The sequence below is a fragment of the Chenopodium album genome, chromosome 1, assembly GCF_948465745.1.
Source record: "Chenopodium album chromosome 1, dcCheAlbu1.1, whole genome shotgun sequence".
NCBI lineage: Eukaryota > Viridiplantae > Streptophyta > Magnoliopsida > Caryophyllales > Amaranthaceae > Chenopodium > Chenopodium album.
The window spans coordinates 39,410,634-39,423,683 of NC_137834.1; the positions used below are offsets into that span (position 1 = coordinate 39,410,634).

The window sequence follows — 13,050 nt, forward strand, 5'->3', positions numbered from 1 at the left end:
TGGCGCTAGACTTTGTTCCCTGACGCTAGTTCCTACATGCCTCAGCAGCTTTCTGTGCTCGATAAAATTTTCCAGTTTCGCGCAGCATTATTTCGATCCTAGTTGTGAAAGATATTCCTCAAATTTCCTACGTGTAAAAATCCTATGTTTTTAACTCATTACGGATGGTCTTTCCAATGAGATATTTTTTCAGTAAATGACAATAATGTTAATTAAAATTACGCACATGAAATACTTAGAACTTTTCGAGTCTCATCCACTTATTCTAATCATTGCCGAAATAAATTTCAGGAATTAAAATAGAAATCCTCCACAGTGGAGTCGCCAAAAATTATAGGGAATATTTCAAGCATTACCTTAAACTTGAACCCCACTGTGATCATTTACTAAAGTACGGTGGCGTCCAAAGGGAAAGAAGATAGAGCAAAAGAGTCGCCAACAAGTTTTAGGAACTTGTAAACCATTCACGAGGTGAAGGTTACAACCCTTAACGATTCAGGAGATCGTCAACTCCAATAGGTCTGGAACCATGACTGGTAGTTCGGGGATGAAGGTAAGAATCCAACATAAAAGAGATTAAACCTGCCCTAATAATAGGCCTCTACTTTATTCTGATCGTATTCATGTGCGCTTTCTGACTAACATGTAATCAATAGAATTAGCCCTAAACCTGTTTATCTATGTTGGTTAAATATTAATGCACAAACAAAACTATTATTGGCGATCACTTGAATTATAATCATATTAACCCTAAACAAGATTATTAATTCTCTTATTAAGCGAGATTACAAGTACCAAAATTCCCTTTAAACATGCATAAAAGGTGTGATCATACCTTTTATGTATGTTTAAAGGGAATTGGTACTTGTAATCACGCTTAATAAGAGAATTAATAATCTTGTTTAGGGTTAATATGATTATAATTCAAGTGATCGCCAATAATAAATTTATTTGTGCATTAATATTCAACCAACATAGATAAACAGGTTTAGGTTAATCCTATTGATTGCATGTTAGTCAGAAAGCACACATGAATACGAGAAGAATAAAGTAGAGGCCTATTATTAGGGCAGGTTCAATCTCTTTTAAGTTGGATTTGTACCTTCATCCCCGAACTACCAGTCATGATTCCAGACCTATTGGAGTTGACGATCTCCTGGATCGTTAAGAGGTGTAACCTTCACCTCGTGAACGGTTTACAAGTTCTTAAAATTTGTTGGCGACTCTTTTGCTCTATCTTCTTTCCCTTTGGACGCCACCGTACTTTAGTGTATGATCACAGTGGGGTCAAGCTTGGGGTAATGCTTGAAATATTCCCTACAGGATGTGTGAAAGAAGAGTGTGAAAGTGATACTAAGGCTGGCTGCAAGGGTTATGGTGATGGAAAGAAATGTGAGAAGAGTTGAGATGGTGACTTTTTAGGCTGGGTAAGCTAAGTGATGTGGGTTCAAGCCCCCAAGTCTAGCTCTAAATGGGTAGGGATAAGAATTGGATGTTCAAGCCCCCAATACCGAGCTAGAAATATGCGTTCTAATTTTGACCAGTTTTTAGCACTGTTTGCTCGATCCTACTTCGTGATTGAGTTTTTCTCACTTTTCTGAAACCCATATGTGTTCTACATATGGACATAACCCTCTAGGAATTCATGATCCATCTACCTGATTGAACGCTCTGAGCAACAAAGGGTACATCCGAGAATGTTGAATTCACCAAACCATGGAAGCGAGTTTTTCTTAACTCGCGGTGTCCCATCCACTCGCGCCAACCCTTCACGGTTAGGCTTCTGCGCGGTGCATCCGGACAATTAACCATGGACCCTATATTGACTAACCCATATCCTGAACTTTAGAGAACTAGAGCCATGGTTAGGTTGCAAACTCATTGCATCATATCGTGCCTACTTCACTAATTGTGCATTATTGGTTGTGCATACTCTATGTGTTTTTCCTAACCGTTTGTTTGACTTGTGTTAAAACTAATTAAAACAATTAATGACTAAAGGACTTTTCTTAATTAATTAATTAATTTGAGCTAATAAATATGTCTAAAATCGAGTCATAGTCCCTTTAACTCAACCCGGAATTTTATTCCCGTATACTGCACAAACGTCAACTTGTTTTGGTCATAGTCGGAGTTCTAGGAAGAACTACGAGTCGTATAACCTATTGCTCTGCAGCCCCGAGTTTTATCTTTAATTTGGCGTTGATTTCATCCCAATCAGAGTCACAGATCAAAAGTTATGACTAAAATACCACAACCTGTCCAGTTTAATGCATATACATGAAGTCTTAACTTAGTCTTTACTTGAGTCAAGTCACATAGTCTAGCCCCATGGTCATGACACAAGTCTTAACATGTCACATACACTCACTAGTATTAGAAAACACTTTGAGTATATATCACCATGACCATGTCTTAGGTTCATGCATGAGTCGGTTTTTTCCGTCATTTGAGTTGGGGGTACATTCTATTCCTAATTTTCCACATCTCTCCATCTACATGCTTTCTCCATATCACCACCCTCATTTTTCTACCTTCTTCTATCCATTGCATGTTGAATAGAGTTTGAGTCAAATAATTAACAGTCGATATCCCTAATTTTACTTTCCACAGTACTTGGTCAAGGAGAAAAGGGCGATTAATCAAAGACAACACCTTTGTTCAAGTCTTACTTTTTGATAAACTGATTCGTCAAAAGAGGAAAGCTAAGAAGATAATGGCAAATATAGAAGAAGTCAACGAACTTAGGAATCAATTGATTACCGTTAATGAAGCATTGAAGGCTTTAACCCTCAAAATTGATGACCATGTGAAGCAACAATAAATGAACCTTATGCAAGAAAGCTTGAGCAAGCTATCTAGTGACTATAAATTTCAGGGCATTAGTTCACAAGGGGTCTCGCTGGACAAAGAACTTCTTCCGCATAAGTTCAATGCCAACGACATCCCAAAATTCAAGGCAAAAGATAACCCTTACTTTCATCTAAGAGCTTTTGAAACTATAAAGAACATTAAGGGGATTGATAAGAAAGTCTTTCATTCCTTGTTTTCTTTATCTCTTGAGACCGTTTGTCAACAATGGTTCTTTTCCCTTGAAAAAGAGAAAACCTCTTCTTGGGATTCCATAACAAATGCTTTCATAGATAGATATAAGTGCGACATTCAAGACAAAACAGACCACAGACAACTTGAGATGTTAAAACAAAAAGAAAACGAAGGGTTCACTTCTTTCTTCAACAAATGGAGGGAAACTTCTACTAATATGGTTAAGGTTCCTACCGAAAAAGATTCTGTGAGGATGTTCATCAAAAACCTTCAAGAAAAATATGCAAAGCACTTAAAATATCAACACAACTTGAATACTTTCAAGGCTGTGTATAATATAGGCATTGACATTGAAGATGACCTCCGGAAATATAATAGTGCGAGAGGAAAGAAGAACGACCATCCTTCTTCTTCCTCTCCCATTAATGAAGTACATGCTACGAATGCCTCTAAACCACGAATCCAAAGGTCGAAAAGAGTGTTCACTCCACTTGGCATAAGTTATGAAGCAGCTTTCGAAAAGCTACACCATAAAGGACTAGTCATGCCCAAAGGGCCTATCAAAGATCCAGTTCCAGAAGCCAAGCCACCCAAGTGGGATCCTAATAAGCACTGCAAATATCACCAAGGAAAGGGTCACGAGACCGAGGAGTGTTGGAAACTCAAAGAAGCTATTCAAGATCTGATTGATGACAATAAAACTTCCGAGATTCTAGCCATCGCAGAATCAAACATCCTTTGATCCTTCACTCCTTATCACACCTGTAGGTGAGCCCATGATCGAGACAACTTATATAACCTCTCTTGATGAAGTGGCCATGATTGAGGAGGATGAAAGTATTTTCTTAGATAATACCAGGGAAGACTCGTCAAGTCTAAAAGAGGACGTTCGAAAACTGCAAGATGTCGTTGCCAAGCTCTTGAATGTGGTAGAAGGATTAGCAAATCGGGTGATGGTTATTGAACAAAATTCTCACCAAGGATTTAATGAAGAACTCAATGCTCCTAAGCCACAGGCGAAACGGACCATTGAAGAATACACACCAATAGGAATGACTTACAATGAAGCTTTTGACTGTCTTCACGATCAAGGTCTGATTCACCCCATTGGTCCTAGTCAAGACCCTCCGCCTGAAAAACGGTTTCCCAATTGGGATCCAAATTCTTATTGCCGATATCATAGAGGTCGTGGTCACACCACCGAAGTATGTCTCGCTCTCAAAGATCGTTAGTTCAAGACCTCATTAATTCAAATCTCCTCCATGTTCCTCCAAGCAACAAAAAGGCCAAGATTAGTAACGATAACAACAGTGGCTATAAAGGAAAGAATAATGACTATACTTCTTCTTCCGAAAACACTTACTCTAGTAACAGTGTTGGTATTTTGACCTTAATGAAATCTTAGCCATGGATAATCAAGGATTTAGAAAGCAACTAAGAAAGGATTTCACCCCTATTGGAATTAGCTACGATGATACTTTCGATCGAATCCATGCAAAGAAACTCATTACTCCTATTAGACCCATTCAAGATCCCCCAATTGAGAAGAGATTTCTTAGTTAGAACCCAAATGTACGCTGCAAGTACCATCAAGGTAGGGGTCATACTACTGAGAGCTGTTGGAAGCTAAAGGAAGCAATCCAATATTTAATCGACAATAACGGGCTTCCAATACCTCCAGTCGGCAAGAAAACCAAGTGATGATAAGCTAAGGGACAAGAGGCAAGCTTCAACGACAAGATTTCATGATATTTTTTCGATTTTATTTATTTATTTTTTTCCTTTCCCCAATAAGTCTAGCATAGGCACCTTTCTCCCCTTAGATTAATTTTATTGGATCATTATTTCTTTTCCTTTAATAAAATGAACATTTATTTCCTCACATATGATCATCGCATTGCATTGCATTAAAAAAAATAAAAAATCCATGTCCAACTAAGCACAAGGTATACCAATGATTTAAGGCACCCCTTGTAGCCACATCATATTGCCTTTCACCCTTCTAATTTACAATCCTTTTTTCATAAACCACTTTGAGCCTCGTCTAACGATAGACCTTTCATTTTTCAACCCATATCTACCTAACATTGGGATGGGGCAGTGTGCAACTTATGCAGTTTTTTAAAAAAACTTGAGTGATTTCAAAAGATCAAAATAAATAAATAAGCAATAAAAAATAATAATAAACACTACAAGAAATTTGATTTTTGGCTACAAGTTTTGGCTACAAAAAAATATATTTGTTGCTAAAAAAAATCTTTAGTAACAACAGACTTGAGTCGTGACGAAACATTGTAGCTAAAAGTTTGATTTCACTTTCCCGCCCCACTTTTCATTGAGCGGGATCCATGAAATAAAACTTTCGTTTTTGGCTACAAAAAGTTTTGTTGCGGAAAATCGTTAAATTTACAGCTACAAAAATAACTTGTTGTGGTAAATAAAATTTTTATAGCTTCGAAAACATTTTCGTTATGTTAAAAAAAATATTTTATCTACAACACATGTCATTGCCTAAACAAATTTTATTATAGTAAAAAAAATCAAATTAAACAAATTTTTTTTGATAGGGTTTGTTTTATTTCTCACTCATCATTTCTCACTTCTCAACTCAAACCTCTCTGCAAATAGTGACCTCCTTCGTACCCGCCATTTCATCTCTGAGAATTTCAACCAGCTTTTACAATTTTCCGGCGTATCAAAAGTAAGTTTTTTGATTTTTTGTTGTTGATTTAAGTCTACAAATCAGCTTAATTACCGTAATTCCTTCACTTCGTAATCGGCTTAAGCAAAAACCCATCACTTCTTTATAATTACTTCGTTTGATACTTACCTCCTCGTCTTTACTATGAAATTTCAGCCTTGCCGCCGCTTATAATCTCCGTTCAAAGTTATATTTATGGGTATGTTGAGAAAAGATAATTTCTAGGTTTTCCTTTTTTTTTTTTCAATTTCAAAATTATTTTGTAATTCGTACAATTGGGTGAATAAATTCAGGTTGATGAATGCATAATTGGGCTTGAGAAGCTAGTGGAAGCTAGATTTTGGCATTATTGAGCATTTGTATTTTAGGTATGTAATTAAATTTCTTTAGCTTTTCAATTGATGATGTACAAATTATAGCCATGGGTTCATGCATGTCAATTTTAAACTTGGAATTATTGAAATATTAACTATAATAATGAAAGTATGAAGGTTAAAAATCCATTATTAATTTGGTGGGGCTTAACTCAATTTAGTTTTTAGTTGAAGCTTGTTTTATTTTTGCATCCTGTTCTTCAACATCTACTATATATGCTCAAAGCATACAAAGCTACTGGGCTTTGTTTTCTATAAAAATCTAAATTGGGATTGACAATTGTTTCTGTTCCTGCTACATTCTTTGATAGGATTTTTTATAGCTTGAGTAATAGTGTCTTGGATATAGTCATGGGTTAATGAAAATTTGATGAAAGTCTACTCTATTTTTCTAAATTCACCCATTTATAAAATTTTCTATTTTTATATTTGTATAGTTCTGGGTTTTGTTTCTTTAACTTTGTTATTTCTTGATTTGGAATTGTATTGATCATGTAATTATTCTTTGCATTAAAAAGTGCTATGTATGATTATTAGTGAATTTTTAAGAGTCTATCATGTTTATTTGATGATATGATGTAACAATCAAATTGTGGATTTTTAAAGGGAAGACATATTGCTAGTTATTTCTTTGTTTCTTATAATGTTGGTAGTCATTTACTCTGTGAGGGTGTTTAAGGGGATGTGGTTGGGCATTAAGAAAGTGGGGGTTTGGTTAGCTCTGTGACTCTGTCATTGTTGATCTACCTAAATGCAAATTTTGTTAATTTTGATATTTAAGTGCAAAGCATGTATTAGATGTCTACAACTTTAATAATGTTCGACTTCTCGTACTTAGTCCACTCATTTTATCAAGTCCTCTATAACTAAGAAGATTTTAGGAATAAGGTGTAGTAGCTTCTAGTATATTTCTATTGAGCAGGGTAATTATATAGAAATGGTTTTAGTTTGTATAAGTCATTCATTCTAACAAGTTAATATAATATCATCATGTACATGCTTAAAATTGTAAGTTATTACTATATCCCGTATTCAAACTAAACATTATAGTACACTCTACTTTAATTCTCAATTTTGTGTGTTAGATGATTTATAAAATGATTGCATTGGTTGTTTGTTCGCCAAAATTGTACAAGCTATGATTTCTATCAGCTATCTTAACTTAATAAAATAGTGTATGGGTGTAGAGACCACTAGACTAGTATGTGTCACGTTTGCATAACACCTTTATATTTCAATTGTATTTGTTAGCTCTCTTTAAAACAATTCAAATTTTTTTATCTTTTTATTTTTTTATTTTTTTTATTTTTTTGCTGCTCTTTAAAGATATATGAATTTAGCGAAGTACTTGTGAATATTTTGGTAAGGTTTTGGTTAATTGACTCTAGATATAGTCTTATTACTACTTTTTTTGTCAACTCAAGATAAGTTTTTGAATTATTAGGTTTTTTATCTGTTAAGATATCCCTATGGATAAGGAATGGATAAAAATAAAAGACCGAGGTGCCACTGAATATCTAAAAGGGATAGACTTTTTTCTAGATTTTGCATTTAACAATTCAAGGGCATATGAGGGTGGTGGTGGGGATGCAACTATTAAGTGCCCCTGTTGCAAATGTGCTATTGTGAATTATAAAACAAGAAGTGAGATTCGATTTGATTTGTTAAAAAATGGCTTCTTACAAAGCTACACATTATGGGATAAACATGGTGAAAAACAGAGTGAATTATCTGATGAGAGTGAGGCTTCTTTTGCTGATGATGAAGATATGATAGATATGCTACAAGTAGGATGTGGGGTAGTTGGAATGGGATTACTTGTAAATGATCACAGAGATGAGGATACTAATATTCAGGAAGCAGAGTCTTCTAAGCCTACAAAAGAAGCAGCCAGATTTTATCGCTTATTAGATGACTACAAAGAACCGTTGGTCATTGGTGGTTCAAAAATCTCAAAGTTAGTCTACATTATGAAATTGTTACATCTGAAGTGCTTGAATCATTGGACTGATACCTCTTTTACTCAGCTGTTGAAATTTCAAAATGAGACACTGGGCTGCAACCTACCTGATTCATATGACGCATGTCGCAAGATTATTAGTGACTTGGGTCTTGATTATATAAAAATTGATGCTTGTCCAAATGATTGTATAATCTATTGGAGAGAATATGCTGATGTGAAAGAGTGTCCAACATGCGGAACATCTAGGTGGAAGACGGAGGGGAAAAATATACCTCATAAGGTGTTACGCTATTTCCCCATAAAACCTAGATTACAACGATTGTTTATGTCATCCAAGACCGCAAAAGACATGCGTTGGCACAAAGATGAAAGAGTGAATGACGAGGTAATGAGACATCCGGCAGATTCACCAGCTTGAAGTCATTTGACAACGAATTCAAGTCATTTGCAACTAATCCTAGAAATGTAAGGCTTGGTTTAGCTGCTGATGGCTTCCAACCTTTCAACAATTTTGGAGGATCTAGTCATAGTATTTGGCCAATTGTTCTGGTTCCATATAATCTGCCTCCATGGATGTGCATGAAGCCTCCATATATCATGCTTTCCTTACTTATTGATGGTTCCAAATCTCCTGAATTGGATTTGGATGTCTACCTTCAGCCTTTGATCGAAGAGTTGAAAGAATTGTGGGAGGTTGGTTCAGAAACTTATGATGCATTCACTAAATAGAATTTCTCAATGCGTGCAAGTCTTTTGTGGACTATTAGTGATTTTCCAGCATATGCTGATTTGTCTGGTTGGTGTACCAAAGGAGTGTTTGCTTGTCCTTCTTGTCATAAAGACCATTCATCACGTCCGATTAATAATAGGACATCTTATATGAGAAATAGACGTGGGTTGCCACTTAATCATAAGTGGAGAAAACTACAAGAAGCCTTTGATAAAACCGTGGAAAAAGGACATGTCCGTGTCCCATTGTCTGGTGATGATGTATTGATGCAGTGTAGTCAATTTACTCAAGTTCCCTTTGGCAAGGTTGGTACAAAGAGGAAATGGGATGAGACAAATAGCTTGTACGGATGGAGAAAACAGAGCATATTTTTTCAGTTACCTTATTAGAGAAAATTAAAATTACGTCATAATTTAGACGTCATGCACATAGAAAAGAACATTTCTGAGAACATTTTAGGAACATTGATGAATATAAAGGATAAGACTAAAGATACTATTAAGGCTCGATTGGATTTGGTAAAAATGGATATAAGGCAGGACCTCCATCCCATAGTTGATGAAGATAAAGTGAGCATACCTGTTGCATGCTATACAATGAGAGAAAATCAGAAATCTGAATTTTGTGAGGTGATGAAAAATTTGAAGACACCAGATGGATATTGTTCAAATATCTCTCGATGTGTAAAGGATAATGGACAAAAAATTTCATGCATGAAAATCCATGACCACATATTCACGGAACAATTACTTCTGATTGCCATTCGGGGAATCCTTCCAAAGAATGTTTGTGAGCCGCTTATTGAATTAAGCTCGTTTTTTAAGAACTTGTGCTCTAAGACTTTGACCATGAAGGATCTTGATAGGCTTGAAAAGAAAATCCCTTATACAATGTGCAAATTGGAAATGATTTTTCCACCATCCTTCTTTTCCGTCATGCTACACTTAGTCACTCACTTGGTGGCAGAAGCAAAAATTGCTGGTCCTGTGAGATATCTTTTGCTAGCAGACTTAATGTGGTATTAAGTGCTCATGAGGCAGAAGATCCTATTCTAAAAGAAGGATATAAGGAAACAGAAAATCCCCCCACAAAGTTCAGAACTAAGTATATGCATGAAAATAGACAAGTGATTTACGAAGGCCAACATAATGATCCTAATAGCAGCCAAGGTAAGTAATTCAAATCATTATAAGTACTGTAAATTTTTAATTATCTAGATTTTGTAGCTTACATTTGATTTATGGTATGTTGTAATTGCAGCCTCTACTACGAGTGCTAAACGGAAAAGAGGTCAAAGAGGCAAGTATAGAAACTTATCTCTTGAAAAAAAGACTAATGGTGGTCAGTGCAAGCTAGATATTGAAATACCTCCATTCGTTCTTCAAGCTGTTGGAGAAAATGCCCGACCATTGGTGAACTTTTGTGGCTATGTTGTTAGAACTACAACCATTATGGATGCAGGAAATTGGCCTACTATTTTTGCTAAACATGGTTCTTCAATGTGGTTGCAAGTTAAGGTAAAATTCTTCTAGTTTAATGTTGTAAATTATATAATAAATATACTTTGTTTTGAATAAAGTGTGTTGTTATAACGTTTGCTATAAAATATAAAAATAACAGAATAAATTCAACATTAAAGAATCCAACACACAACTACCTCGACTGCAAGCTTTTGTAGCTGATGCAATGTAACGACTGTATCGATTTTGGAAGGCACGCTTACATGCTTATTACAAAGAATGTGGAAGTACACATGAGGAACGCTTACAAAATCCTCCTTCTGATTTTCCGATAGAAAGTTGGAAAGCGTGTTGTGAGACTTTTTATTATGATGTGTTTAAGTTATATTCTTATATACTTCTAAGTTTTAATTCTCATAGAAACTTGGAAAGCATGTTAGTTTTTTTTTTAATTAATCTCTTTAATATTAAAATTTAGAAAAGAAGCATCCAAAATAGCAAGAATCGAAGATCTGACAAATAGATTAAACACTCTACCGGAAACTTATCGTTCCCTTAAACAGAATATATATTGGTAAGGTTGATACTTGTGACTAGTGTAGTGTCAATTTTTTTTATAGAATTTAATCTAATACTAAATAATGATGATCATAGACTGAAAAGAACGATGGAGTGCTACCTACTGCGGATGTAGTATGGCTCGCTCAACACACAACAACAAATGAAGGAGGAATATTGCAATGGGTTAATGATAATCGCTCTAAAGAAGTACATGTGAGTATTTTCTTTTGCAAACTATAGGGGCATAGGCTGCCAAAAGTATACAATGTTATTGTCATACATATTGTTTGAAAAATAAATTAAAAACTTTATAGCGATGAAAAGAAATTTGATGCCTACCATGACACCAAACTGATCATAGTTTATGTTTTAACCTACTAATCTAACAAAATAAAAATGGATGCTTATTTATCTTTGATATGTTTGTTTTCTTGCCTAAGTATTGGTGAAATACGATAATATTTAATTTTGTGATTATTGCAACTATTATATTTGTAGGCACAACTCCATCAGCTTGTGCAAGACAAAGACAAAGAACCTGAAGGAGACCAACCACGTCCTCAAACACAAGAAAAAATGTTGATTCATGTACTTGGCCCCAAATCTGGGTACACTCGAGGCAAAGGCAATGGATATGGAGGTTCAGCCAAAGCGAGATTACAAGAAGAAGAACAACAAATTATGCGCAAACAACAAGAACAGATAACTCATCTACAAAGTGAGTTGGAGGAGAATAAGAAGGACATGGATGAATATAAAGAAGAGCAAAAACGCATTGTGGCAGACATGGAGAAGCGATTTATGCAGATGATAAATAACTTGACCAGGTACATACGATGACTTATTGTTAAACTATTGATATAATTTTAAATAAATTGTCAATAAAAACTACTTATTATACACTTCTAGCTTTAAAAAAATATGTATAATATGCTTTTAATTAAGTTATAGGAAAAAAGCTTATATAATTTCTCCAAACATCATTGTGTTAAATGGTTAACTATGGTGATGCATGCATAGGTAATTGGTCGCCTAAGTTATGTATTTTTTTCATTAATAACTAGAATGGTTAACTATTATGGCTATTTATGTGTAATGGAATATATTTCTTAGGTTTATTTGTTCATTTTTGTTCACTAATTCTTTTTAATCTGTTTTCAGTAATGGATGTCATGAAGATTATAATTGTGAATGAAAAGTCAAGTAAAAAGAGAACTTGTTGAGCACCTTCTAACTTTTTGGTCAAAAACTCTACCCATCACTTTTGCCATCTACATATATTTTGGACATGCAGTGAGGAGAATTTGTTGAAGACAAATTTGAGTACAACACCTTCTAACTTTTTTGTCACAAACTTTCACTCATCACTTTTTAGCATCTACATATATTTTGGACAATGTAGATATGGATTATTGTCATTATTATTAAAGTTGATGGGTATTGTAAGGACAATACTTTCAAATTTGTATATGTATGTCAATTATTTTGGTACTAATTATGTGTAGTTAAATATTTTGTTTTATATTTTTACAATTCAAGAAAAAAAATACAAGTTTTGTTTTACCATGCACAACTATATAAGTGCGAGCAGGAATATTGTGTAAATAAATGACTGTTAAACAGTTCACTACTCCAAAAAGTGTTTTTGGTATCAAAAACGCTTGTTGCGAAAATTTGTTTTTCGCCACGAAAACTTTCGTTGCTAAATATATATTTTTCATAACAATTTTTATTGTTGCTAATAATAAGTTTCTACATTATTCTGACATTTAGATATGGCAACAACATATATTTGGAAACAAATTTGTTATTGCCAATATTCCATTTCTCGCAACAAAAAAAAGTCGTTGCAGATATCTTTAGTAATGACATCTGCCATAACAACCCAATTTTGTTTCCAAAAATATTTTTAGCTACAATTTTTCTCGTTGCCAAAAATCAAATTTCTTGTAGTGAAATAAAAGTGTACAAAAGGGCAAGTGTTCCAATGTCTTTGATATGAACACGTCTCAGATAGAGTTTCTTATCGAGTGCTCGGTACCGTGCCCGAGAAACATGAATGCCAAGTGAATGATAGACCGCATGATCGGGATTTCCCACACTTATAAAAATAAAAATAAATGCTAAAGCAAAAGATAAAAGAGAGCTAAAAAAGAGTCAAAAGCCTCATGCATAAAAATATAAAGATTCAAAAGCAAGGTTGCACACCTTGGGGG

The 13,050-nt window shown here is 34.6% G+C and overlaps 1 long non-coding RNA gene across 1 annotated transcript; it reads left to right on the forward strand.

Moving 5' to 3' along the window:
- Positions 1–5,639: 5,639 nt before the first annotated feature.
- On the forward strand, positions 5,640–12,356 carry LOC145582051 (uncharacterized). Its single transcript, XR_014099748.1, has 4 exons — positions 5,640–5,746; positions 5,903–5,945; positions 6,040–6,114; positions 11,996–12,356. It is a non-coding gene; the product is annotated as an uncharacterized LOC145582051 (long non-coding RNA).
- Positions 12,357–13,050: the final 694 nt, after the last annotated feature.